The sequence below is a fragment of the Phyllostomus hastatus genome, unplaced genomic scaffold, assembly GCF_019186645.2.
Source record: "Phyllostomus hastatus isolate PE091 unplaced genomic scaffold, TTU_PhHast_1.1 phas_scaffold_585, whole genome shotgun sequence".
NCBI classification, from domain to species: Eukaryota; Metazoa; Chordata; class Mammalia; order Chiroptera; family Phyllostomidae; genus Phyllostomus; species Phyllostomus hastatus.
This window is the reverse complement of record NW_025334037.1, coordinates 26,963,194-26,989,018: the sequence shown is the minus strand read 5'-3', so window position 1 is coordinate 26,989,018 and position 25,825 is coordinate 26,963,194. Positions and strand designations below refer to the sequence as shown.

Sequence of the window (25,825 nt, the reverse complement as noted above, 5' to 3'; positions counted from 1 at the left end):
TGCTATCTCTGCTCTGCAGACGACGGGACTGGCCCGGTGCCCTCCAGCGCAGCCACTCCATAACTAAGCCACCAGTTTCTGGCTACTCCTCTTGCCCTTTGCAGAAACCTCTAGAGCACCATATTTCCTCAATGTGCAGGACAAGCAAGTTCTTTCTCAATTGCTTTCTCTTAAAGGGACAGAACAAGGAAACCGTAGCTGAAAAGTAGGTATTCCACAGACGGGTTCGAAGACCCACCAGGACGCAGAAACGCATTCTTCGTCAGCGCCCCCACCTCTCATTCCAGCCCCTGAAAGCTGGCCGGTCGTAGACAGTTTATTTCACCCCGCCTTGCCTGTGCTCTGAGGAAGGCTGAGATGATTGACAGAGGTCTCCACGTTCGTGGTCATGGCTGCTGTCCACAGGGGCCAGGGCTCTTCCTGGGAGAGAGGCGCCAGGAGCCCCATTTTACAGATGAGAAAACCGAGGCTCGGGGAATGATATGACATGTCCAAGGTCACACAGCTAGCAAGTGGCAGAAACTGGATTCCAGAGCTTCTGGCTCCAAAGAAGTATAAGGTCCAATGTCATTTTCCCCTTAACAAACTGCAAACTGTGAAGAAAAGGAGGAAGTGGGTGGACTGCGGTAAGAAGGTGAGCCCCATCAGGGCGTGGACCGTGTTGTGCGTGGGCCACTGCTATCAATGTGTGCTGGAATGAATGAATGAACGAGCGGACGAAGGGACGCAGGAGGTGTCAGGGAATGCGCACAGCCTCAGAGGGCGTTTGCACTGGGTCCAGGATTACTCTCTGATTCAATCTTCTCCATCTCCCCAGAACCCCTAGCGGGCTCAGCCTCTGACAGTCCAGAGGTCTGCAGCTCATGAGCTGAGAAACAAGCAAGATCGTCCAAAGTGAGGCTGCAGCATGAAAGGGGGAGAGAGAGAGGGAGAGAGGAAGAGAAGGAGAGAGGAGAACTGAGGAGGAGGACGAGGCCTGATGTGTGTCTGCAGTGGGGGGATCTGCACGGGGAAGGATGTGTGGGTCAAGTGGGAGCAGGGCTGAGTGTGCGGGAGTACGAGCAGGTATGTGCAGGCATGTGCACAGGTGTGCACAGAATGTGGGTATAGGCGTGTGCAAGGGCAGTGTGCAAGGCGTGTGCGACAACTGTGGTGTGTATTAGGAAGAGCTGAAGGCAGTCTGTGTTTGAAAAGACCACGGCAGTGTGCTCCATCTGCTCGCAGGGTGACGAATGTCAGCCACAGTCCTGCTCCCGCAAGTCCTCAGCCTAGGAAGGTTGCTCCCCTTGATTAAGCTCCCCCAGGATCTGACCCAGCTGATCCGACCCACTCCTTCCTTCCTGTGGCACGTCCAGGAGGGGCCCTCGTGGAGCTGAAAAGGGCCCAGGGCTTCTTGTTAGCATCTGAGGGCAGCCAGGCCTGAGGAGGCTCTGGACAGTTCTGGAATGTCTACTCTCTCCCTAGCTGCATTTCAAACATCCAGAGGGCAAAGGGCTGGCCTCACTTCACATGACCTGGGGTAAACTGAGGACACAGCCAAGAGGAAGCCTGGGGCCGGGGAGGAGAAGGGAGGAGGCACACGCAAAGCTGGAGGGAAAGAGGGCACAATGGAAGCTTCTCCCACTGAGAAGGGTTCTAGGGGCAGGCCGCTAGGACAGACCCCCTCTGCCTGAAGCCCCCACAAGGCCCACAGGGGCCAGACCAGTTCCTCCCTTGGCACGGCAGGGCCTGGGGCCTCAGACAGTGCAATGGGCTCCTCCAGCAGAGCGATGCTCTTCTTTGTCCACACGTCCCTTCAACGGGAGACCTGAGCCAGCAGATGTGGTCCGGTATCCCCAGTGCCTGCACCGGGCCTGGGAATCTAGTAGGTGCTCAATAAATGCACAGTGCATTATACCGACACACCTACCCATCTGCTCCTGGAGCTGGTGTAGACTTCAGGGAGTCACAAGAAAGAAAAGGGAGGGACGGGGGAGGCAGGCGGCAGGAACCACAGAGTGATCTGTTAACAGCGAGAGAGAATGAATTCATTTCCTCCCTCAAGTAATTTGCCTGTAAATATTCACAAATATTCTCTCAGCCTTCCCATTAAAAAGAAATGCACAAACAGACCAGCCTACCCTGGGGCTTTGCACACAGACTGCCGTTTCTGCCCTAAAATACGCGGGTGACTGTTTTGTGGCAACTACCCCCTCCCCACAGAGTCCCAGAGAGTGTCCTGAAGCAGGTCACCTGGAGAGCAAGGAGGTGGCTTGGCAGAAGTCAGTGCAGGGCACTTGGGAGCGGAAGCAGATTTGCCTGGGAGGCCCCAGGGGTAGCCAACCCAGCAGCCCAGATGCCAGAACAGGTGGCCTCACGGGCCAGGACTCAGCTTGGTAAACGGTGCTCCCACCCCCACCTCAGCTGCCCGCTGGTGGGTCCAGAGGTCACACGCAGACAGGCCTCGGTGCTCCACATGAGTCCCTTGATAAGAAGAAAAACAAATGCCTTCTTAAAACGCTACAAATGCATACCACACAGAGAGGGAGCACAGGCGGCCCCAGGCAGAGAGGCTATTTGAGGCCAGCGTCCCCTGGGCAAGGGGCTCTGTCGGGGTAGAAGGGATCCATTCAGTGACCAGGGCCCACGGGTCCTCTCAGTGTCCTTCCCTGAGCCCCCCAGGAAGGGTCAACACCAGCCAGACAGTGGCAGGAAGCAGGCTCAAGAGAGGGGGTGTTTTTCTCCCTCTCCAGACTGACCATGCAAACTCTGGGGTCACCAGCAGGGGCTCAGGCTCTGAGCCCAGCCCTGTGACATGCTCAGGACATGAGCCGCACACAGCAAAGCTTGGCTAACCAAGTCCTAGGGCGACCATGGCAAACCCGTGCAAAGCACTCGCCCCGTGATGAGCTCACTTGCCTTAATTCCTCATGGCATCCCTATGAGGCACATCATCCCCATCATGTAGAGGGGAAAACTGAGACCCAGAGATGCAGTTACACAGAGAATGGGGATAGAGTCAGGATTCAAACCCCAACATTCTGGCTCCAGGGTCTGTATGCAAAACCGCTAGTGTATGGAGGAGGGAAGGCTCAAAGCCGAAAGGAGCGCAACCCCAGGACCAGGGTATGTCTGATTTTGTCGGGGGAGAGAGGAGGATGCCCAACTCACAAATGCAGAAACCAAGCCTCGCAAAGCTTAATGGTCTTCTTCCAGCCAGCAAGTGAGAGCTGGGATTGGAATCTGGGCCAGCTCACCACCGCCACCTCTGCTGGCTTCGGCACCAGCTCCTGCACCAGCCAGAGAGGGACTTGGGGCAAGTCCTTCACCGGCCGCACCTCAGTGTCCACACCTGTAAAACGGTCTCTTTGTGAGCCCCGGGGAACCGGGCAGACATGAGGAGATGGCGGTGAACACGGAGGGCCACTGCAAAGCACACAGCCTGCACCGCAGGCGCTCACGCCTGAGAACGGGCTGCACCCAGAGGGCTGACATTTCCAACAGCGCGCCCGCCGCACCACAGGACGCTCCGCCAGCAAAGAGATTCAATTACTGTCATTATGGTGCACTTAGGAAAACCAGGGAACAGGCTAATACATTTTAGAAAGATTTGCAGCAACAGAGGTTGAATCAAAACGAGTCTTCGACTTAACCCTCAGTTAAACAGAAAATCCACTTAACCACAAGGCAACGCTGTCTTCCCAGTCCCCATCAATCCCTTTTCCTTTTCTACTGTCTGCCACTTAGATTTATGTTGTTATTACCCCGGGCTGCCTTAGAGTGAAAAGTAAGTTCATTGATGGAGAGAGAGATGCGTGGAGAGGGGAAGAAAGCCTCTGTGGGTGTGCAGCCCAAACCCACGCCCTCACACCTTCGCTCCCTCTGGTCCAAGGACGCACTGCTCAGATCCATCATGGCCACGGATGCTCACGGGCTTTGGAGAAAGCAGCTTGAGGGGCCCAAGAAGGAGGGCTGATTCACACCTCCCAGCATCCCCTTCTCCCTGCACAGGGAGCGAACCCAGTATCTGCAGTCACGGGAAGCTCCCCGAAAGAGACTGGGGGAGGGATGTGTTCAGAGGGCACTGTGGGGGCTGGAGCCCGTGACCCCCAAGTGTGCTGAGCCCCAGCAGTGGCGATCAGAGTGGTTAGGGAGGCATGATCAAGAGAAGGGAGAAGCTCAAGTTGGGGAGCGTGTTCCCCACAAAACAGGAAAGAAAACATACCCGTCAAACACTTTTCCCTGTCATTGAAAATACAGCAGTGTCGACTATACACGTGCAGAAAGATGCTTCAGACACTGAAGCGCCGGATGTAACACGGGACGCTCAGCGAAGCTGAGGTTTCAGGTAAACAACAGACGATGTTCTAGTGTGTGCCCCAAATAGTATGTGGGACCGGTGTTGCGTGGGACACGGACAAAAAGTTACTCATCGTCTTTACGAAGTTCCGATTCAACCAGGTGTCCTGTAGCTCACTGACTTCCAGGAGGCACGCACCCGGCCGTGGAAACGAGCTGCAGGCCCCTGGCCCACGGCTGCCCAGGAAGGGGCCCCCCATGGCTGTGGGGCAGCCAGACGGTGAGCAAAGAAAGGCAGGAAGCCCACCCGCCTGGGCTTTCCAGAGGCAACTCTGCTGAGCGTGCGCCCGAGCGGGAACAAAAGCAGGAAACAAGTGGGCCTCTGGTCCCGAGAGGGGACTGATGATTTCTCTTTCCTCTGTTTCCCGAGCTCTGTAATGTCGCTTCATTGTCTGAACAATCGCGGCGTCCACACGTACGCAGAGCTCTCGACTGTTCTTATCTCTGAGAGAATCAGGTTGTCCTATCAGGCGCTGAGCTCACTGAAGTTGAGAGCTGGGAAATCTTAATCTTGGTATCCCAATGGATACTCGGGAAATAAGGGAGTGAGTGAGGGAGGGAGAGAGAGAGGGAGGAAGAGATGGGGAGAGAGTAATGAAGGCCCGCTCAGCACAAATGCCAGGAGTTGGGAAATTCCAACTGGAAGGTGACCTCTGAGGGTCACGGGCCCTCCCAGGCCGAAGCTCCAGTTACCCTGGGTCTCCAGGCTGCCTCTCATGGCTGGGGAGGCCTCTGCGCTCACGGGCCTGGGTGCTAAGGGGACAGCAGGCGGCACAAAGCTAGCCTCTGGCCTGAGGTCCCCTGCTCCCCGGTCCTCTGCATCCACAGAGAGACACGGCCCAGCAAGGGGATGCCCTGCAGGACACGGAGCAGGTCTGGGAGCTCCCCCTGAGACAGAAAGCAGATTCTGCACCCTCCTGCTCCCGGGGGACGTGCCTCTTGGTTCGCATTCAGTGAAACAGATGTTGTGTTCCTAGGAGCCCTGTCTTTGAAGTCCGGGAGACAACCTCAGCTCCAAAGGGACATTTCCTACCAGAAAGGCTCTCCGGGGAGTCCGGGCAGGGATAAAAACCAAAACCCTTGGATCCTTATCTCCTGGTATTTATGAGATTTTTTTTTCATTAGAACAGCTGCCTCCAAGGACCGCATGTCTGAAAGGGAAGGAGAGAGGAGGGAGGGCTGGCACCCCACTGAGCAGGGCTCCTCGTGTTCCCGGGGGGCGCAGCATCTCATCCACCCGGGCAAACTGTCACCCTGAGGATGCAGCTCTCAGCACTTGACTCTCCGTCACGGCAGACACTGTACGCAGATGGCACTCATAACTGGAGCTGTCAGGAACCGGAGCCAGATGCCCACCGACTCGGGGTCTCCCGGGAAACCGGGCTCTGCGCTGCCTCCCGCTGGAGCACATGCTGGACCCTTAGGAGCCCCGCTGCACCTGTCCCCCTGGAAGCCACCTGCTCACACTGCAGGACCAGCCACGGGGTCTCCTCCTCAGGGTCTTCGGCGCACCTTCCACCGCCTCCCCCCCACCCCCAGCAACAACCCCCTTGGAAACACCTCCTCACTGGTGTGCCACGGCGGGCCGGGGGTGGGGAACAATGCGCAGGTGGCAGGGAATGGATTGTCTGTGGAGAACTAAAAAAACAAACAAAAAGCCCACAAAAAGCTGACAGTTCTAAACCATGTCAATGATAAAACACTCTGCCTTTAAAAAACCTTTTGTTGCTCTTAAGTTCTTAATAATTGCAGTAGTCACCGGTGAGTTTTAATAAAATGTATGGAAGCTTCAAATGAACACATTGCTATTATTTAACCTTTAATAAACATGGAGTTTACATGGCAGTCAGTTCCAAGAACGCCACCCACTTACGCAGCCAGACCCCAGCACGAGCTCCTTCTGCTACACGCGTTCGTCTCCGTCTCGGGAACAAGGATTCAGGGTCGCTGGCGTTCCCCCTGCACTCGGGTCACATCTCCAGCCCCGATGCCGCCTGAGATCCCTGCACTGGAGCAGCAGATCTGAACCCAGCCGTGACAGCTCAGTGGTCGTACGGACCGGAAACAGAGACCGGATCTCTGCCTCTGCAGCCACCTCTGCACCAGTCACTCCCGAACCGCGTGGGGTCCACTCTCTTGGAACTTTCTTCACGTATATTTTCTTTGCTCAAAATATCCATTACTGTAACTGAAACATATGAACCCATTACTTTTTTCCCCTTGTACTGTAGTGTTTGCTTGTCAACAGGCAGGGTTATATTAAGAAGTTCACTAGAAGAAAAATTTACTGTCTGTGTTTCTTTTCTGGCCAACATTAGAATCTATGTTTTTTCGTTGTTATTACTGGAAAGAATGTTGTTGTATTGAGGAGGTGTGAAGAAACCGTCTTCCCCGGCTGCCAACGCTGAGGTGTGTCCCGCTGCACCTGTCCTATTTTACGTCGGGCAACCCCCTTCAGGGGGGCACTAAGCCTAGGGCTTGCTTCTGCAGCTGGTTTCTCTTCCTCATTCCATGCCACTCAACAGCTCCCAGAGCACTGTGAAAATAATACCTGTTTGCGCCGATGTGCTGAGTGGGCTGCCCTCTGGGTAGCTCCAGGCAGCCTCCAGGGGGCGCCTCCCACAGGATGCCAAGATCCCACGGTCCCCCACCATCTTCTCCCTCGACACTCACTCCCAGGGGATCTCACTCAGGCCTCAGGTCTGCAATGTGAATGCTCTGTAAGCTGATGGCTCCCAAGTTTCTCTGTCCAGCCCCGACCTCACACGGGAACTCCAGGTTTGTGTCTCCATCCTCGTTCTCACCATCTCCATGGGGATGGTTACTAAATTTCTCAACTTAAAATGCCCTAAACAGGCCCTGGCTGGTGTAGCTGAGTGGACTGAACGCGGGCTGCGAACCAAAGCATCGCAGGTTCGATTCCCAGTCAGGGCACATGCCTGGGTTGCAGGCCAGGTCCCCAGTGGGGGCCATGTGAGAGGCAACCACACATTGATTCTCTCTCTCTCTCTCTCTCTCTTTCTCCCTCCCTTCCCCTCTCTAAAAATAAATACATAAAATCTTAAAAAATAAATAAATAAATAAAATGCCCCAAACAGAACTCAGTATGTTCCCCTCACCCTGCACCAAGGCCTGGCCCACCCAGGCTCCTCCCTTTCAGGCACAAATTCATGGTCATCCTGGACTCCTCTCTTCCTCTCCCACCACATCCAACCCATCAGCGAGTCCACAAGCAACACTTCCAAAGTAAACGCCAAATGTTTTGGCCCCTCAGCACCTCCGCCACTTTCCTGTCCTTCCAAGGCACCTCGCCTCTTGCCTGGATCCTAACATCTGTCTCCACATGGTCCCCCTGTCCACACAGCAGCTGGTGTGATCTCGGTAAAATGTAAATTTGGTCCTGTTTCCTCCTTGCTCACTGGCTTTCCGTTACAGTTAGAGTCAAACCCTGAAGTCCTCACCCTGGCCGCCAGCCCCCTCCCGGCCCCCTCTCCTCCCACACCACATGCGCTCCGGCACCCTGGCCTCTTGGCTGGTACTTCAACATGCCAACTACCTGCCCACCCCGACGGTCCTGTCTCCTGCCGTTCCCTGCACCAGGAGGGATCTTTCCTCAGGTGAAGGCAGGGCTCGCTCCCCACTGCCTGCAGGGCTCTGCTCAGAGGACACCTGATCAGGAAGGCCTTCCGAGTGCCCCACCGACGTAGTAACTCCCCTGCTCACACGTGCCCTGCCCTTCCCTGCACCCGGTACTACCTGGCCTTTGGTTTGCTTGGTCTCTGCCTCCCCGACTAGAAGACAAGCTCCATGAGGACAGGGACTTGGCTATTTTGGTCACTATGATATTCCCAGCATGCACAGCGGTACCTGATACACAGTGGGGCTCAACAAATATACGTTAAATCAATGAATGTGGACTCACATTTGACATCTGCTCTCTAACTCACTTTGGGAGAGGCATCGTTACCACCACCCACTCTGTAGACATGGAGACTGCGACTGCTCGGGGAATGAACGGGGTTTATCCCTCAGGATCTCTCACATAACTAGTGGATGATTGATCATCCATGGTTAAAACACAGGCTTCAGAGGATAGGAAAGCAATAGAGAAAATTAATAAAACTTAAAGCTAGTTCTCTGAAAACATGGATGAAACCAAAAGGCCTCTAACCAAGCTAACTAGAGAGAGAGAGAAGACATAAATTACTAAACATCAGAAATGAAAGAGGGGACATGACTATAGTTCCCATGAACATTAAAAGGATAATAAGCCCTGGCTGGCGTAGCTCAGTGGATTGAGCATGGGCTGCCAACCAGGCATCGCAGATTCGATTCCCAGTCAGGGTAAATGCCTGGGTTGCAGGCCACAGCCCCCAGCAACCGCACATTGATGTTTGTCTGTCTGTCTGTCTGTCTCTCTCTCCCCCTTCTCTCTCCCTTCCCTCTCTAAAAATAAATAAATAAAATCTTTTAAAAAAGGATAATAAAAGAATACTATGAATTATTCTATGTCCATAAATCATTAACTTTGATAAAACAGATCAATTCCTTGAAAGACACAATCTTCCCAAACTCACACAAGAAGAAACGATCTGAATAGGCCAATACCTATTAAACAAATTGAATCAATAATTAATCACCTTTCAAAACAGAAAGCATCAGGCCCGTTTAGGTTTACTGGTGAATTCTACCAAACACCTAGGTAAGAAATTATACCAGCTTTCTACAATCTCTTCCAGAAGATACTAAAAGAAAGAATACTTAGTAACTCATTCTATGAGGTCAGCATTACCCTCGTACCAAACAGGCCAAGAAAACTATCGGCCAATATCTCTCGTTAACAGAGATACACAAATCCTCAACAAAATAATAGCACATCAAATCCAACAATATATGAAAAGAATATAGACCAGAGGCAAGGAATGAATCCTAGGTATCCAAGATGGGTTTAACATTTAAAAATCAGTTACAGTGATCCATCCTATCTATAGGCTAAAGAAGAAAAATCACATGATCATCTCAATAGATGCAGAAAAAGCATGTGGCGAAGTCTAACATCCACTCACGACTGTAAAAACTTGGCAAGACCCGGATGAGAGGGGGATTTCCTCCACGTGATGAAGAACATCTGTGGTGAGCACACAGCTGACATCGTGCTTGTGGCGAGAAACACGGCGCTCTCCCGTTCAGATCAGAGACAAGGCAGGGCCGTCCCTCTCCCCGCCACTTTCCGACATTGTACTGGGCGTCCCAGCCGCAGCAATAAGACCATGTTTTTTATTAGTATTACAGGCTGAGGAGCAAGTTTTTTTTAAACAGGGTTTTATTTTTACAAATGGGGAAGGAAGAAATAAAAATTTCTTTGTTCACAGATGACCTGATTGTCTATGTAGAACATCTGAAAGAAATGGCAAAAAAAAAAAAAAAACACTCATGGAACGAATAAACATTTACAGCAAAGCAAAGTTGCAGAATACAATGTTAATATACAAAAACCAATTGTTTCCCTCCCTGTATACTAGCAATGAACACGTGGCATTTGAATTTAAAATGCAATGCCATTTCCACAAGCACCAAAAGAATTAAAATACTTAGGTACAATTGTAACAATCTATGCACAAGATCTACATGAGGAAAGCTACAAAACTATGATGAAAGACATCAGAGAGAAGCTAAATAACTGGAGATATTCCACGTTCATGAAGACAAGAAGACTCAATATTGTCAAGAGGTCAGTTTCTCCTCATAAGTTCTGCAGATTCAATGCCATCTCAGTCAGAACCCCAGCAGGTTGTTTTGTGGATACCGACAAACTCATTCTAAATGTATGCGGCAAAAGAGGCAAAAGACCCAGAACAGCCAACACAACACGGAAGAAGAGCAGAGCTGCAGGGCGGTTACTGCCTGACGTAGAGACTCACTATGAAGCTACAGTGATCAGGACAGCGCGGGGCTAGTGAAAGAACAGAGAAACGGACGGAAGAAGCAGAAAAGAGAGCCCTGAGACAGACCCTCGTAGATACAGTCACCCGACCTGTGACAGAGGAGCTCAGGTAACACGAAGGAGAAGAGGCAGTCTTTCTAACAAACTGTGCCGGAACAGCTAGACTTTCACACACAAGAGAGTGAATTTAGACAGAGACCTTACAAAGCTCACAAAAACAAACTCAAAATGGAGCGCAAACTTAAACGTAAAATGCAAAACTCTCAAACTCCTAAAAGACAACGCAGAAGAAAAATCTAGATGACTTTCGGCATGGCGATAACTTTCTATATACAACACTGAGGGCACAATCCATAAAAAAAAAAATAATTGAGAAGCTGATCTTCATTAGAATTTTTTTTAATTCTGCTCCGTGAAAGACACTGTTGAGAGGGGAAGTGTTTGCAGAAGACATATAGGTAAAGAATTGTTGTGGAAAATATACAAAGAACTCATGAAACTCGTAAGTAAATGAACTGATGAAAAAAGGACAGAAGACCTAAACAGACAATGGACCAAAGACACACAGAGAGACAGAAGGAGCACATAAGAAGGCGCTCGACACCGGGTGTCGTCGGGAAATTTCAAATTAGAACAGCGATGCCAGCACGGCACAGCCGCCAGGGCAGCCGAGCCCCAAACGCTGGCAACACACTGGGCCCGGACAGCGGGGCACTCCCCCACCGCTGGTGGGAGGGCAGGAGGGTCCAGCCGCTTCGGGAGACAGACGGGCAGCTTCTCGCGAAATTAAGCGTAATTTTACCACATGACCCAGCAATCGCGCTTCTCGGTTATTTACCCAAATGTGTTGAAAACTTATGTCCACACAAGAAGCTTCAGCACAGAGATATTTATAGCAACTTTATTCATAACTGCCAGAACTTGGAAGCTGCCCAGCTGCCCTTTAGGAGGTGAAGGGATAAATAAGCCACACACGGTCCAGTCCACGCAGACGATGGAGTATTATGCAGCGTTTAGAAGTAACAAGCTTCGCGGTGTTCTGCACAATGGCTAGATCACGAAGCAACCCGAGTGCCCACCGACACTGAATGGAAGAGCAACATGTGGTGTATACGTGCTGCAGTATGACATATACGACGTTGAATGAATGCTATGCAGCCTGAAAAAGAAGGAAATTCTGACATATGCTACAACGTGGATGAGCCTTGAGGGTTTTAGGCTAAGTGAAATAAATCAGTCCCCCCCTCAAAAAATAGTATAAGATTCCACTTCCATAAGGTACTGACAGTAATAGAAATCATGGAGACAAAAAGCCCACTGGCCGTTGCCAGGGGCTGGGGAAAGAGGAAACCTGGGGTCACTGCTTCATGGCTGGAGAGTTTGTTTCACAACATAAAAAGAGTTCTAGGGGTGCACGGTGGTGACGGTGGCAGAACAATGTGACTATCATTTACCCCACTGAACTGTACGCTCAAAACTGGTTAGGACAGCAAATTCCGTTATGTACATTTTGCCACCAGAAAAAGCACTGGAAAAAGAAGAGAGCCATGGAGGCAGGAAAAGACACGGAGGAAACTGAAACGTGCACCACGAAGTGAAGGCAGCCGATCCCCAAGGGCTCCACGTGGTGTGATTCCAACTCTATGACACTCTGGAAATAGCAAAGCCATGAAGGCAGTGAAAAGATCAGTGGTTGCCAGGGCTGGGAGGGAGGGAAGGATGAATTGGCAGTGCACAGAGGATTTTTAGGGCAGCGAAACTATGCTGCACGATCGTCTAATGGTGGACACATGTCATTTTGCATTTGTCAAAGCCCACAGAAGGCACGCCACCACCAGTGACCCTGGTGTAACCCATGGGCTTTGGGTGGTGATGCTGTGTCACTGCGAGTTCGCTGACGGCGTCTGTGTGCCACTGTGGCGCGGAGGTCAGCAGCCAGGGGTGGCCCTGTGGGGGGCGGCGCGGGGAAAATATGAGGACTCCCCGCACTCCTCCTCCATGGTGCTGTGACCGTAAAACTGCTCTACAAAGTAAGTCGACTAAAACAGAGGTCTTCAGAGCCCAGGGCCCAGTCGCCCTCCTCACTCCCACCACACCTGTCTTTCATACCACGGCCCCAGAAAGGGAGACCCCCTGGCACAGCCCCCGGCACAGGGAGCGGCTCTGGTCATTTCTTCCCGCACCCGCAGCGCTGGACAGGTCACAAGCCGCCACAGCTGACAAAGCAGCACTGCCAGCGGATTTGGACTCTGTCCTTCACTTCAGGGCTATTCATTCAAGTATATCATTTTACACTTTTAACCAATAAAAGCAGCAGCTAGGGAGGGCAGAGGGACCACCAGTCCTGAAGACTCGCAGACGAGGCCCACCTCTCCCACCGCACAGCTGTGTGACCTTGAGCCAGTCACTTCCCCTCTCCGACAGCTGTGTGACCTTGAGCCAGTCACTTCCCCTCTCCGGGGCGGACCCGCCTCTGCAGCTGGGGCTCCTGGCCCTCCACCCCTGCCCTCCCCCGCTGTTTGGAAGTCCAGCTGTGAGTCACAGAGCAGGTATATGCCATCATTAAAAACAATAATAAAGCTTCTTAAGGGAATGTTCAGCTAATGTCGGCTGCATAGACAGAAAAGCAAGAATCTGCTCATCGTCTAGAGGAGGAAAATGAAAACGTATCATCTCTCCATGATGTCAAGGAGCGGTCAACGCACACAGCACACAGGCCCACCTGGCCTTGCTCTCACAGTCAACCATGCCCGGGAGATGGGGCCTCTCCGAGGGGACACTCCTCTGACGTAGCTTCCTAAAAGGGCCGACGGGTACATGGAACTGGGATGGAGCTTCCTGGGTAAATTTAAAACAACGTGATAAAGAAAAGAAGGAAAAGGTTGAGGTAGAAAATATCCGAGAAGGGAGAAAAGGACCAGGGTGCTGTCATGAGTCACACGTGGACGTGAGAGTGTTCTGGCAGAAGTCGGGCTGAGTGAGCAGGAAACTGGGGCAGTGAGAACCCGCCATCCTGTCCTCCGGTGTCCGTGTCCCGGCCGGAGGGCGAGGGGGAGGCAGGACGCACCAGGAGGCCTGGGCCGCTTGCTGCCCCTTCCCGGGGCAGCGGGGCCTGTGCCCCACCAGTCAGAACTAGAAAGAAATGACGGGTGCTGTGCACAGGGCAAGGGCAGCCACACCCACCACCTTCTGGAACGCTGACCCCTTCCCAGGGAGTGGGCAACGTGCCCGACGCCCGCCGTCTCAGTCCTGACAGCGAGCCTGCAATTGCCACGACTCTCCTCCTGCAACAGGAGAGGGAACCGACTTATTGCCCAAGCTGATAACCAGCTATGAAACAGCCCTAAAATCCATCTAATGCCGAAGCTATGCTCCCCCTTCTGCGTCCTCAGAGGGAGGCAGAGGTGACTACGACCTTTCAGCCAGCGGACGAGAAGGTACAGGGTGGAGATGCAGGAGGACAGCCTGGAGGAAAAGCAGCCCCACGTGGCAGAGTTGGGGGCAGAATAGGGAGGGTACAAGAAAATAGATGTCAGTTCAACTCAAGGAGACACTGTGGCCTGGCAGAGCCAGCCCGGGGTGAGCCCCAAGTCCCCGGAGGTGGCTAGGCTGATACCGACAACCACCCGGCAAGAACTGTGGGCTGGGGAGCCTACCAAGCGTTCAGTTGCCGTGAAGTCCTTCAGCCTTTGTAGAGCTGACCCGTCTGACCCTCACCCAACCTTCTGCGCTAGCAGCAGAGAACACTGGCCCACCTTACAGAGACAGTGAGGGTGCTCCGAGAGGTGGAGCAACTTGGCCAAGGTCACACAGTGAAGTAGAGCTGTGACTGGGACCCAGGTCTTCCTCCAAACTATACTGGGTGTGGAGAGGAGTTGAACCAAGCTGACCTGGACCACTGGCCTCTGTTCTCACCTGTGTCATCCCCAAGGCCCTCCCAGAATCAGGGAGGATCAAGACATCTCCTGCACTCACCTCTCTCATCTCCGCAATGGCTTCCTTCCCCTCCACGGCTGCCGCTCTGCTTCAGGGCTGCACTCTCTCCCTCTGCACTGCCCTGGGTCGTTCCAGCAGGCTCTTAGCTGGCCACCTGACAGCGCCCCATCCTCCTCTAAAAACCAGTAGTGCTCAACCTGGGGAGCTTTAAAATATACTAACCCTCCTCCCAAAGCTACACATAAATCAACACAGCATGGTGCTGGCATCAAGATGGACATGTAGACCAATGGAATGGAATTGAGAATCCAGAAACAAACCTATGCATCTGTGGCCAACTGATTTGCAACAAGAGTGCTGAGACTATCCCATGGGGAAAGAACAGCCCCTTCAACAAGTGGTGCTGAGACAACTGGATAACCAAGTGCCAAAGAAAAAGCTGGACCCTTACCTCACTCCCTATACTACAAAAACTAACTCGAACTGGATCAGTGACCTAAATAAGATCCGCTGTCAGATCTCAGCAGGAGGAAATCCTGGTGCTTCCTAGAGACTGCCTACGCTTCCTAGCTCAGCCTGTGGCAGCGGGCTGGCTGGGACATCAAGACACCAGGGACTTCCCTTTCTGCCTGAGCTCCAAAGTCCGTGTGAGGCTGGCTGGAGAACCTGGGAAGAGTGCCATAGGGTGACGCTGAGCTGTGGGTGCCTCAGGGACACCGTGGGTGCCTGTAAGGGCCCTGTAGGGGGCTACAGTGCGGGTGCTGTCATTGGCACCATAGGAAGAAGCCACCAGGCGCAGGCGCTGTGGGATGCAGCTGTGGGTGCAGGCAGGATGCCTCTGTAGCACTGTGGGTGCCGTGAGGTGCTATGCAAACACAGCCGTTGGGGCAGGAGTGCTGTGCTTGTGTCCTAACCTTGCTACTTTTTAGAGTCAAAGCCTAGAGTAATGTACAACTTCTCTGAACCCCAGTCGTCCTTACCTATAAAAATTGTATTAATACCTGCTTCTTGAGTTGTGGGGAAGATCAGCTATTACCTACAGGACGAGTCCAGTAGAGAGCATCAGGGTCAAGTGTAAACCATGGGACAAAGGAAGAACCGTTCATACCCGAGGTGGCCCCACACCGCAGGGGTGCCAGAACAGAGAGCTGACACAACCCAGGCCCTGAGCTCAGGCCGTTTTTAGACCAGGCGTGGAAAGAGGTATGCGTCTCCAGGGTAACCCCACTGTTTGATCACCAACACCCCGCTCTCACATCTCAAGAGCCTGAGCCTCCTCTAGAAGGTCACCTTGGGAGGCCACACCATTCCAGGGCACTGCCATCATTCCAAGCAAACAGGTATGCCTGCTGGCAGTTTCCTCGCCCTCCCAGCCACCCAGGGAGGTGCACGCCGTTTGCCAGAAACTGAGGCTCCGGGTGACCAAATCGCGCACCAGGAGTCAAGCAGCTACCGCACAGGCAGAGCAGGGACTCGGCCTCGCCAAACCCCATGTGACAGTTCCCGCAACGGCACAGGCCTGTCTGCCCGTGGCCACATGGTCATCTTCGCATTTTCCCCGTGACCCTGTGACATCGATCTGTTTCCGGGCTCACAGGAGGAACAAGGCTAAATCACTCTGCTCCCTCGGCTACCCCCCTAAAAGTAACCCCAGAACAACAGCTCGATTGCTTCTTTTCCCTGTACTTAACGAGATTCTTTCCCTTTGTTCACGCAGGCCCACGGCTTCCCGATTAGAGAAACATCCGTAGCAGAAAGGTCCTGGGGAAGTTAAGCTTTTTCCGACTCGCTTCAGAGCCTTCCCCTGATTGAGAAAACCACGCAAGATCCAGGCTCTGTGATAAGGCAGCGGTTTCCTGTGGGGATCAGCGTGGCTGCTGCCAGGAGGATTACCATGAAGATTATGGCCCAGGCTGGCCGGTGGCCGAGTGGGGGGACTACAGGGCACAGGCGCTATCCAGGGCGAGAGAAGGCCCACGCAGGTCCCAGGCCTCGTCACTCCTCTGCCACCATCCAGTGGGCCCGGCCCTGCCTTGTCTGCCTCTGGGAGCCGACCACGCTGCGTTGGATTCCAGCTGGAAAACCCCTGGCCAGCCAGCAGCACAGTCTGAAGTGAGAGGGTGAGCTGGGGGACCAGGGGATTCGGGGCAGTGACGAGTGCAGTGGCCCAGTGCCTCCCAGCCACGGGCACCAGAGGGGCCAACACTGCAAGTGCCATCAGGCAGCTTTACGGTGTGTTCACCCCCCTACCCCCACCCCCACCCCCCACCAACAGCAGCCCTAGGGGTAGGGAGGCAGGCGAGGTTGGGGGGGGTGGCGTGTGGGGGAAGGAACAGGAACAGTGTGGGGAGCTTTCCACATCTCATCTTCTCCTTCAAACAACCCCATGGGTAGGCGTTATGCGCCCATTTCAGAGACCAGACAACCAAGACTCTCAGAGGTTTGATGAAGAGCCTCAAGTTTTACAGAAATTCTCAATCCAGAAAACAAACATTTTGTTTTTGAAACTTAAGCCTCAAGCCACAGAGCCGGTAAGCAGAAGGCATTAGAATTGTAGGGTAGTTCAGGCAAGGGCTTCAAACCCCAGTTGTGTCACTCACGGCTGCGAGGCCTCGGGCAAGTCACTCAGCGCCTCCAAGGCCTGGTTTGCTCCTTTGTGAGATGGCGCTGGTCACAGCGCCCAGATCCCTCGGCTGCTGAGAGGACCAGATGACGCAGGGACTGTGCTCAGCACCGCGTCTGGCATGGAAAAGCCTTCAGCCGTGGTTATTCTGACTTTCCTGATTAGCAGGGATTCGAACCCATCTCCATGTGCACCTCAGACTCTATTGCCCACCCACTGGGGGTCATGTCATCCTTTGCCCAAGACTGGCAATCAGATCGCCTCGGAGCTTTCCAATGCCCACCCCCAGGGCCTTCCCGAGCCCCGCCCCCGCTCTGCCTTCCTGCTGTCCGACCCCGCCTGCCACTGCTAATTCCGCCCTGGTCCTGGGACCTCGGAAACTGAAGACACGAGGGCTGAAACAGGTTCAAAGCACGGCAGCCCCACTTCGCAGATAAGAAAACGAGAACCATCGGGATGAATGGCTCTTGAGGACTCATGAGGCACCAGGGTGGCTCGGGCCGGGCCAGGGCGCGGTGTCCCGGCTCCTCCCCACGGCCTTCCTCGGGGCCTCCAGACCCGCACACGTCCTGCGGTCAGGGTGGCCCGAGAGGCTCCCGAGCCCCAGAAGTCCACCAGGGCCTCTCCATTCTCAGTTCCATCATGGAATGTGAACTCTATCCAGAAGAGCCTTTGGATGAGGAGGTGGGTGAATCACTTTCGGAAGGTATTTCCATCTCTCAATCCCAAGAACCATGGTGGGTGTGGGGCAGGGGAGGCCTGGGAGGGGTCCTCACAGAAGCCAGGCCCCCCACGAGCACGCGGGACCTCCACTTTCCCTCGGAGGGCTCGCTCCCTCCAACCCCTCGACCCTCACTTCCTGGGTGGACTCAGGATCAGACATGAGCTGCAGCCCCTCCACGGGGCGGCGACCAGCCTCCTAAGGCCCCACCTGAACGTCGGCCCCTCTCTCCTGAACGTTTGCTCCCCATCCCTGAACAGACACCCCGGGGGGCAGGGCAAGAGGAAAACCCCCCTTCCCCTGCCCAGCACTCCCCAGCTGGAGCGGGGAGCTCTCTCACTCGGACAGGGAGGCCCCGGAGGGCAGGGAGTGGAGAGGAGACCAGACCTTCTCATGTGAATATGCTGAGATGCTACTCCACCACGTTGCCAAAATCATACCTCTTTCAACGGGTATCTTTTCCTCCCGGGGATGTCAAGATTCTCTTGAGGTCTCTCTCTGAGAGTGGCTTCAGGAGAAACTCTAGAGGGAGGAGAGAGAGAAATACATTTTAAGAAGGCATGAGTTAGTGGGGCGTGGGGCTTCCAGGGACCAGCCCCGTCTGGAGGGGCACCCACCCCCTGAGGGGTCTGCTCCCTCCCTCCACCTCTGCAGGCAGGGGGGCCACACAGGGCCTCAGCAGCCAGGAAGACAGAACGAAGCGCCCGGCCCCACTCAGGCCCTCGGGATGGCGTCCCCAGAGCCTGCGGACTGAGACCCATTTTCAGTCCTCCGAAACCAGCCCGGACCCTGGGCCACGTCCGCGTGATGACACCGAGCACGCTAATCACAACGTTGCATCAGCTTCTTCGCTTCTAGCTAGAACGTTATCAACTTGGTGTGGGAACTCCCTTTTCCTTAGGCGGCGAAAAGGCTTTCTGAGTAATTTTGAAAATGCAAAAGACAATTAATCACTGTCTAATGAAAGCAGGCCTTTCGGGCAGAACAAAACTTTCCAGATCTGGTGTCCATGAAGAGATAAGAAAGAAGAAGAGGGGTCTTTGGGGGTGAAAGAGACGACTCAGCCCCGGAGTACAAAGGCCAAAGTCCGACCTCTCCCTGCCTCCCCTCTGTCTGTCTGAGCCCGCAGGTCACAGGAGGATTGAATTCGCCATGTCCAGGCAACATACCTGCCTGCCACGGCTTAGGCCGGTCCCAGGGGACCAGGTCACTCACAGGCACAGCTGGGAAACAAAAGCAAATCTTACAGTGGACAGGGAGAGCCACGTTCGCCGACCAGCGCCCCCCCCCCGCCGCCCCCCGGCTTCTGCCCTCGGCGAGCAGGCCGCACAGAGCGGGCCTTGATCACATTTCAGGTCACCTCAAACGAGTACCACGATAATCCCGACGCCCTCTCCACTACTGTGAGAAAGTATTACCACCTCACGGATGAGGACCACGAACTCAGGAGGAATTAAACAACTTGTCTGGGGTCCTGCCGCTGAAATGGGACAGAGCCGGGACCAGAACTCAGGTCCCTGGGAAGTCGCGCCTGGTGCAAGTGCCATCTCCACAGTGAGAGAGGGCAAGCAGGGGACAGTGAGTTCAAGGTCTGCTGCGTGGAGCCCAGTGTCAATGCACCACACTCACAGGGGGCGTTCTCAGAACACCCCGCTAACTGATGGGGGGCAGGGCCTGGCCCAAGGATTGGGCCTCTCTCTCCACCTCAGTTACTCAGTCAGGGTCAGCAGGGGGACCTTACCACTCAGGCTGCAATGGGAGGGATTCATGATACATGTAAACGCATGTGTATGTGCATATATCCTATATATACCCTATATATATCCTGTGTGTGTATGAGGCCTGTCCAGAAAAAGTCCAGCCACTGTCAATATAACGAGAATGGTTTGCGTGACATTGATGTAACCTGGCAGCTAAGGAGAGTGGACTGAAATTCACATGTGTGAACAATGATGACTTCACTGTACCAATCAGTGGAGGCAGTAGGTGCCATTGAGTGAGCACGTGTACTGCGTGGCCATTGCATTAAAAATGACCAAGTGAGTAGAGCAACGAATCTGCATCAGATTTTGAACATTCTTCCGTGGATGATTCAGAAGGCTTTCGGGGACGATACAATGAGTGCAGCACAAGTTAAAGTGTGGCACAAATGCTTCAAAGATGGTCGAGGGTCTGTTGCAAGTGATCCACTTTCTGCAACACGCAGAACACCTGAGAATGTTCCACTTGGCCCCCACTACAGCTCCGGTTTGGTGCCCTGCGACTTGTGGCTTTTCTGAAAACTAAAGTCACCTTTGAAAGGGAAGAGGTCTCAGACCATCGATGAGATTCAGGAAAAATATGACAGGACAGCTGATGGTGACTGGGAGAGCTGTGTGAGGTCCCAGGCGACTACTTTGAAGGGGACTGAGGCATCTTTATCCTACATACGGTGTTTCCTGTATCTTGTATCTTCTTCCGTAAATGTCTCTATTTTTCACATTACATGGTTGGATACGTTACATGTCCATATATGTATCATACAATTTGCATTAACTACAAATTGAAAGTTCTTCCTTACCCATGTACCATGACCTTCTAGATCTCATTCTGTGTAACCACATGCGTGTGAACACGTGCCCACATAAGCTCACATGCAGACAGTGTCACTTTATACAAGCGGGACCTCACCCCAGATGTCCTACAACGCCACTCATCAGAGACATCACGTCTACCCATGACTGAGAGACTACACAGACCTCCCAAGTCTTTTTTCTCAGCGGCACGTGCCCCACAGTAGATGTGGACCGTGGTGCATTTTCCTCTTCACCGTGGGTACGTGGGGTGTTTCTGCCTCCGGCCACCCCACCCTTGCAGTGGCCCCCACAGCTCTGTGTGGGATGTCCGTGCAGTTCCAAAGCCTGGAAGTGGATGGCTAGGCTGAGACTCTTGCGAGCTCCACCTCGGAATAGATGCAGACAGACCACCTTCCCAAAATGCCGAGTCACCTCCCCTTACACAGCAGCGGGGGAAGGAGCCCCTTTTCTTGGATGCAAATTGGAATCCAGGGTTCTGTCTACAAAGGGCTCTTCTGGTCACCTCCCAATGGCCCGGGAGGACGAGTCCCCTGGACAAAAGGGGGAGCTGATTTCTGGGCTCCTGCAGATGGCCACGGCTTCCCTGCCCCAGGGGCATCTCTGAGGAACTCGGGCCCACCTGGGCCAGCCACTGCATTTATCGGCTCAGAACTGATAATGAGCTTTTATGAGCTCTGGGGACCTTGAGGAACATGTATTAATGTCAAACATGCCTGTCAGCCATGCAGCCTGGGTGAATGTCACACATTAACGAAATGAAAGGCCGCAGCCGCACGGGAAGGAGCTGGGGGCTGCGTGTCAGGCGGTGCAGGTAGGCCCGTCAATAACAAAATCACTTTCCAGGTGCTGCACTCCCGGGCCTGGAGCTGTCTGCCGTCTTCAGAGGAATTCTGCCTCCTCGCAGCCTGAGAGGAGATTAGTTTATTACCAGTCTGCCAGGAGGGGCAAAACCCAGCACTAATCCTAATTCCCATTTAAGCAAATCTGCTTTGTGTGAGAGAAACCAGCTGGGCTTGGAATTTCTTCCCCCCTTTCCCTGCGATCTCATTCCAGCCCCCTCCTCTTCGAGGAGGAGGGGGGTCCCTGCAGATGTTGGCCCCAGAGCCCTCCGCGGAGGGAGGGAGGGAGGAATCCCAGGGTTCAGGGCCAAGAGTGGGGACTGCTGCTGGGTGACAAGAGGTTGCAATGAAAGATGGTGAACCCAGCGATGGTGTTCATTGTTGACCTCGCTGTTCCGGGCTCTGGAAAGGAAAGGCCACTGCCCTCCAGGTCCCAGACATGGTCTTACTTTGGACCAAGATCCCACAGGTTTGAAGGGGCACAAGTGGAAATCTCCAGCCCACCCCTAACTACATCTGTGACCCCAAACAGATGCCCCTCCTACTGCGTCCCTCTGCTTGTCTGGGAAGCAGGGCTGACAGTGGCCGGTGACTTCTAAGCTGCTGTGAGGGTCTCATGAGCAATGACGCACAGGGCCCAGCAGAGAGCCTGCCCTGCGATACCCTAGGTCTTGAATCTGAGACCCTGGACTATATTGTATGAACTCCTAAGGAAGAAAACACTGCCAGTTAAATAATTATGACGGGTCACTGTTTGCATGGCACATCTTGGTTTCAGAGACATTCAGATATTAAAACATAAAGTGTGCCTTGCGCTCTGGGAAATACAGTGAGAACTTAATCAACGGCAGTGAACTGGGGGTGGGGGGGGGGCGCGGGGACGACCGGCCAGGTCCTCCTGCTTCATGAAGCCCGGCTCCAAACTCGGATCCTTCTCCTCCTCTCCTTCCAAACAAAGCGAATCCACGCTGTGCAAGGAAAGCCAGCTCTCGAGTCGTCAGAAACATTCCAAGAGCCACTTCAGGGTCCTGGAGGAGGCCCAGGTGAGAGACTGAAATGCCCGCCCCCAACCCGTTTCCCACTCTATTTTTAAGTTAGAACAGGGCACGCACACACAGCAGCGCCAACACCGCGAGCGTGCAGCCCGATGAATTTCCACGGGTGGGGCGGAGCTCCGCGGCGTGACTGACACCCACACCGAAGACGCTTCCCAACTCTCCCCGTCGCCGTGGCTCTTCCCTCCCATGCGTCTGCAATCAGCCCTGACTGTCCAAGCCCGCCACCCCTGCCCCTCCTGCCTGCGAGCAGCCTCCCCATCGCCCCTCTGCTCGTCATCGTAAACAGCCTCCTGGCTGGTCAGCCAGCCGGTCGCCTCTGTTGCCCTCCCACCTGCTCTCGCCTTTGCTGTACAACTGAGCCCATAAATGTGGGGGGCCACATCTCTCTCCTGCCTCGGCGGGTTCCCGGTCTCCCTTTGCCCACACGTGTGGACTTGCATTAACTTATCCCCGGCTGTCCATTTTTCTAGGCCCTCCCAACGTACGCAGCCCCCACGGTCCAGCTGAACTCACCTGCACGGTGTGGACAATTCTATTCTACCTTGCTGGCCTGAGCAGGGAGTTAGAGGAACTGATAGATTTTAAGTGGTTCCCACGATACCGGGTAAAAAATAAGCAGACAATATACAGAGGAAGGAGCAATTACATAGAGTAGAATCTGCTTGCTACTTTCTGTAACAAAGGTGGTGGCCATGATTAGCGGTTCCAAGTTACAGTTCTCAGATTCTTCCCTCCCTCAGGAATCTCCACGAAGAACAGATGGGATCTACACCCCAGACATATGCTAACACTTAATTCGCAACAGCTGGACTTTCTGATTATTTTATATATTAAGTTTCCACATAACACTGAAGACCACTAATTTAGAGTCTCTTGATATCCTAGATCCCAAGTCAGTGCTATTTCAGAGGAGGAGGGCTGGGAAGACTTCCTAGAAGAGGCATCCAGGAAAGAATGGAGGTGATCAGCCCAATGATGAGCCTTTTCCTGGCTAGCTCCTCTACAACCCCCAGTCCCCTCTCTCCCTCTCCACTCCAGCCACTCTACATCTCTTCCTGGCTCCCAGGTGGAACTGCCGTCCTCCTGAGCCCTGTGATCGCAAGGACTCTTGGTCTTGTGCCCCCAAAGGGGCAGCATCCTCAATGAGACCCTGGAGGCAGCACCGCCCTGGGCCCCTGCCCCCACACCAGCGCCAAGCCACAGGATCCAGGCTGAGGCACCGCCAGCTGATGCAGGGCTCCTTGACAGATAAGAGCTCTGCAGTTTATGGCTCCAAAGCAAAGCCAGGGCTTTGTTTTGCTTTGTTTTAAATTAGCAACGCAGGGGGTAGGCATGGGGGTGGGGGAGAGGGAGAGGAGCCAAGGCACATTCAGGAGGAGTTCCTGCTGTGTCCTGCCTCCCAACTGTCCCTGGAGCAGCTCCTAATGAAGCCACTTCCCTTCTCTGCATCTTCTCTCCACCTGCACTTATCTCGCTGGGAGGAAGGGTCTCCCCAGCGCCATTCCCCCTGTCACTCAGCCCCCATCACCCAGTTCCCACACTGAGTCTGCTAATTGTGCCTCAGGGTCATTGTGGGGCTGAGCCGTGACATCCTGGGAAAGACTGGGATTTATTTTTCCTGCCTAAAGGGAGAGCCACTCCCCGCATTTCACTGGGCAGAACCCAGTGGGTGTTGGCAGAGCTAGTAAGGGTCCCAGTGAACAAGGAAGTCCCAAGCAGGGCCCATGAGCTCTTGGTGGCCTGGGGAGGGTGAAAGGGCCAGAGTGGAGGGGATGTACCGACCCCGTAAGTTAACACGTGAAGCTGTTTATTCTCAATGTAACTGTCACTAGGAATCACCACCCCGCCTCCCATCGGGTCTGGGGCTTTTCTGCAGGCAGCACAGGCTAGCCAGGGTCTCTCGTGCCCTCCTCAGCAGCCCCCGTGTGAGGCAGACACCGCCAAGCTGCTCAGCTGAGCAGGAGGGACAGCGGGCAGCCTCTGGGGGCCTATCACCAGTGCATTTGCTCCTGTTCTGTCCTGTCTGGCAGAGCTTTCTTGTTACCTGAAGGAGGCAAAAACACGGGCTATCCATCCTGTGCATCTGCTGCACTTATACTTGATCATGATCAAGTCACGTTACACTTGATCTTCACTCTCCTTCCCTCCCACCCTGCGAGGGGAGCACTACCACTCTTCCCATTTTGCAGAAGAGGAGAGAAAGGAGCAGCATTTTTCTGTAACTAAACGCTGGTGCATCATTCGTGGAGGAAGGGAAACAGAAAACACAGGTGATGCCATCCGAAGCGTCTACTGGGTAAGGCTCACTCCCTCCTGAAAGGTGGGGCTGCCCAGCAGACCTAAAATCTGAGGGTCGGAGGGACCCGCCCCTGAAGGTGGAGCCTGACCTGCCCGCCCCTGCTGCACAGTGTCATCCGAGTGAACAAACAAAAAGACAAGAAGAAATAACTCTTCTAGCACGTGGCCAGCGTCCTCCTCCTCTCTAGTGCAGGAGGGACCTGAGGCCCACAGAGGTCGAGCGGCTCACCCCCAGGCGCAGGGCTGAATCAGGCTGAGGACCAGAGCCCATGGTCTTGCTCTCAGCCAAAGCCCTCAGAGCCGCTTCACCTGTGGCCAGCCTGCACCGGGCCAACCCACAGGTTCACCCTCCCAAGGGTGAATCCGAGAGGTTCCCAGGCCACTGGGCTGATGTGCAAAGATGCCTGGGGTTCAAAGGCTACGAGAAGAACCAGTGCTTCCGGTACTCGGTTCGGCAAAGGCAGAGCCTGTCTTAGTGCTGACGTCGGCTTTGAGACTAATTCTGCCTCCACACGCACTGGATCTGGACCTCAACACGGACCCTCTGTGCAGTCTCACATACACAGGGACGCGCTTCCGAGGATCCTCCGCCTCTGAGAGAGGCAGGACAGTCATGCGCTGCCTGACGATGTTTCGAGGTCAGCGATGCACCATGCGTGCACGATGTTGGTCCCACAAGATCCTAATGGAGCCACACAACTCCTGTCACCCAGTGAGGTCGTAGCCATTGCGACATCCCCTGTGAAGGTCACAGGGGCTGGACTTGTTGTCAGGTCGCAGCACCTCATGTCCCCTACGTGTGCGCGGTGCTGCTGCTGTAACGAGCTCTCCCACGCCTGGCTGCTGCACTGCCAGGCGTGCGAGAGCACAGCACGTACAAGGATGCACACTGCGTAATGCTGATGACGATATGTATTTACTATACCACGAGGGGGGAGCCCCCAAAAATGGAGTTTATGCATAAAAATTGTATATTTATTCTTACGTGTTTAAACGTCAGTCACCTTCAAAGTACTCTCCACTGGATGAAATGCACCTATCGAGACATTTTTCCCCCACCGCTCAAAACAGTTGTCCGACTCGTCTATTCTGATGCCTTTTAGTGCTTCTGTATTCTGTCGCACCTCTTCCACAGCAGCGAGACGATTCCCTCTGAGGATTTTTCTCATCAGGGAAACCAAAGTAAGTTGCTTGGGGCAAGATAGGTGACTAGATGATGGGGAACTCAAGTGTTGGAATATTGTAGTTTTCGGTGATAGTTAACAAGCTTAGTAGCTAATGCATGTAAAAAGCTATTTATTGTCTCGGGAACTGAAGGTACAGCCCACCCTGACTCCAGGAGGCCACAAGCAATGCACCCTTTGTGCTCCGGAAGAGACCAGAAGCAATCAAGGTGGTATCTGAGCCATTGTGTTCCGGGGAGAGAATCCCGCCACCACCCAGGGCACCGATGAAGAAAGCCACCCAGGACCCAGGACCCAGGACCCAGGAC

General features: G+C 53.9%; 1 protein-coding gene across 4 annotated transcripts in view; it reads right to left on the bottom strand.

Annotated features, from left to right (window-relative positions):
* TSPAN18 (tetraspanin 18) overlaps positions 1–25,825 on the bottom strand; it is a 160,133-nt gene that overhangs the window by 110,188 nt on the left and 24,120 nt on the right. For all 4 annotated transcript variants that reach the window (XM_045825221.1, XM_045825223.1, XM_045825220.1 and 1 more), the window contains one exon: positions 18,003–18,084. The gene's annotated coding sequence lies outside the window, so the exon portion shown is untranslated. The remainder of the gene's footprint in view (positions 1–18,002; positions 18,085–25,825) is intronic.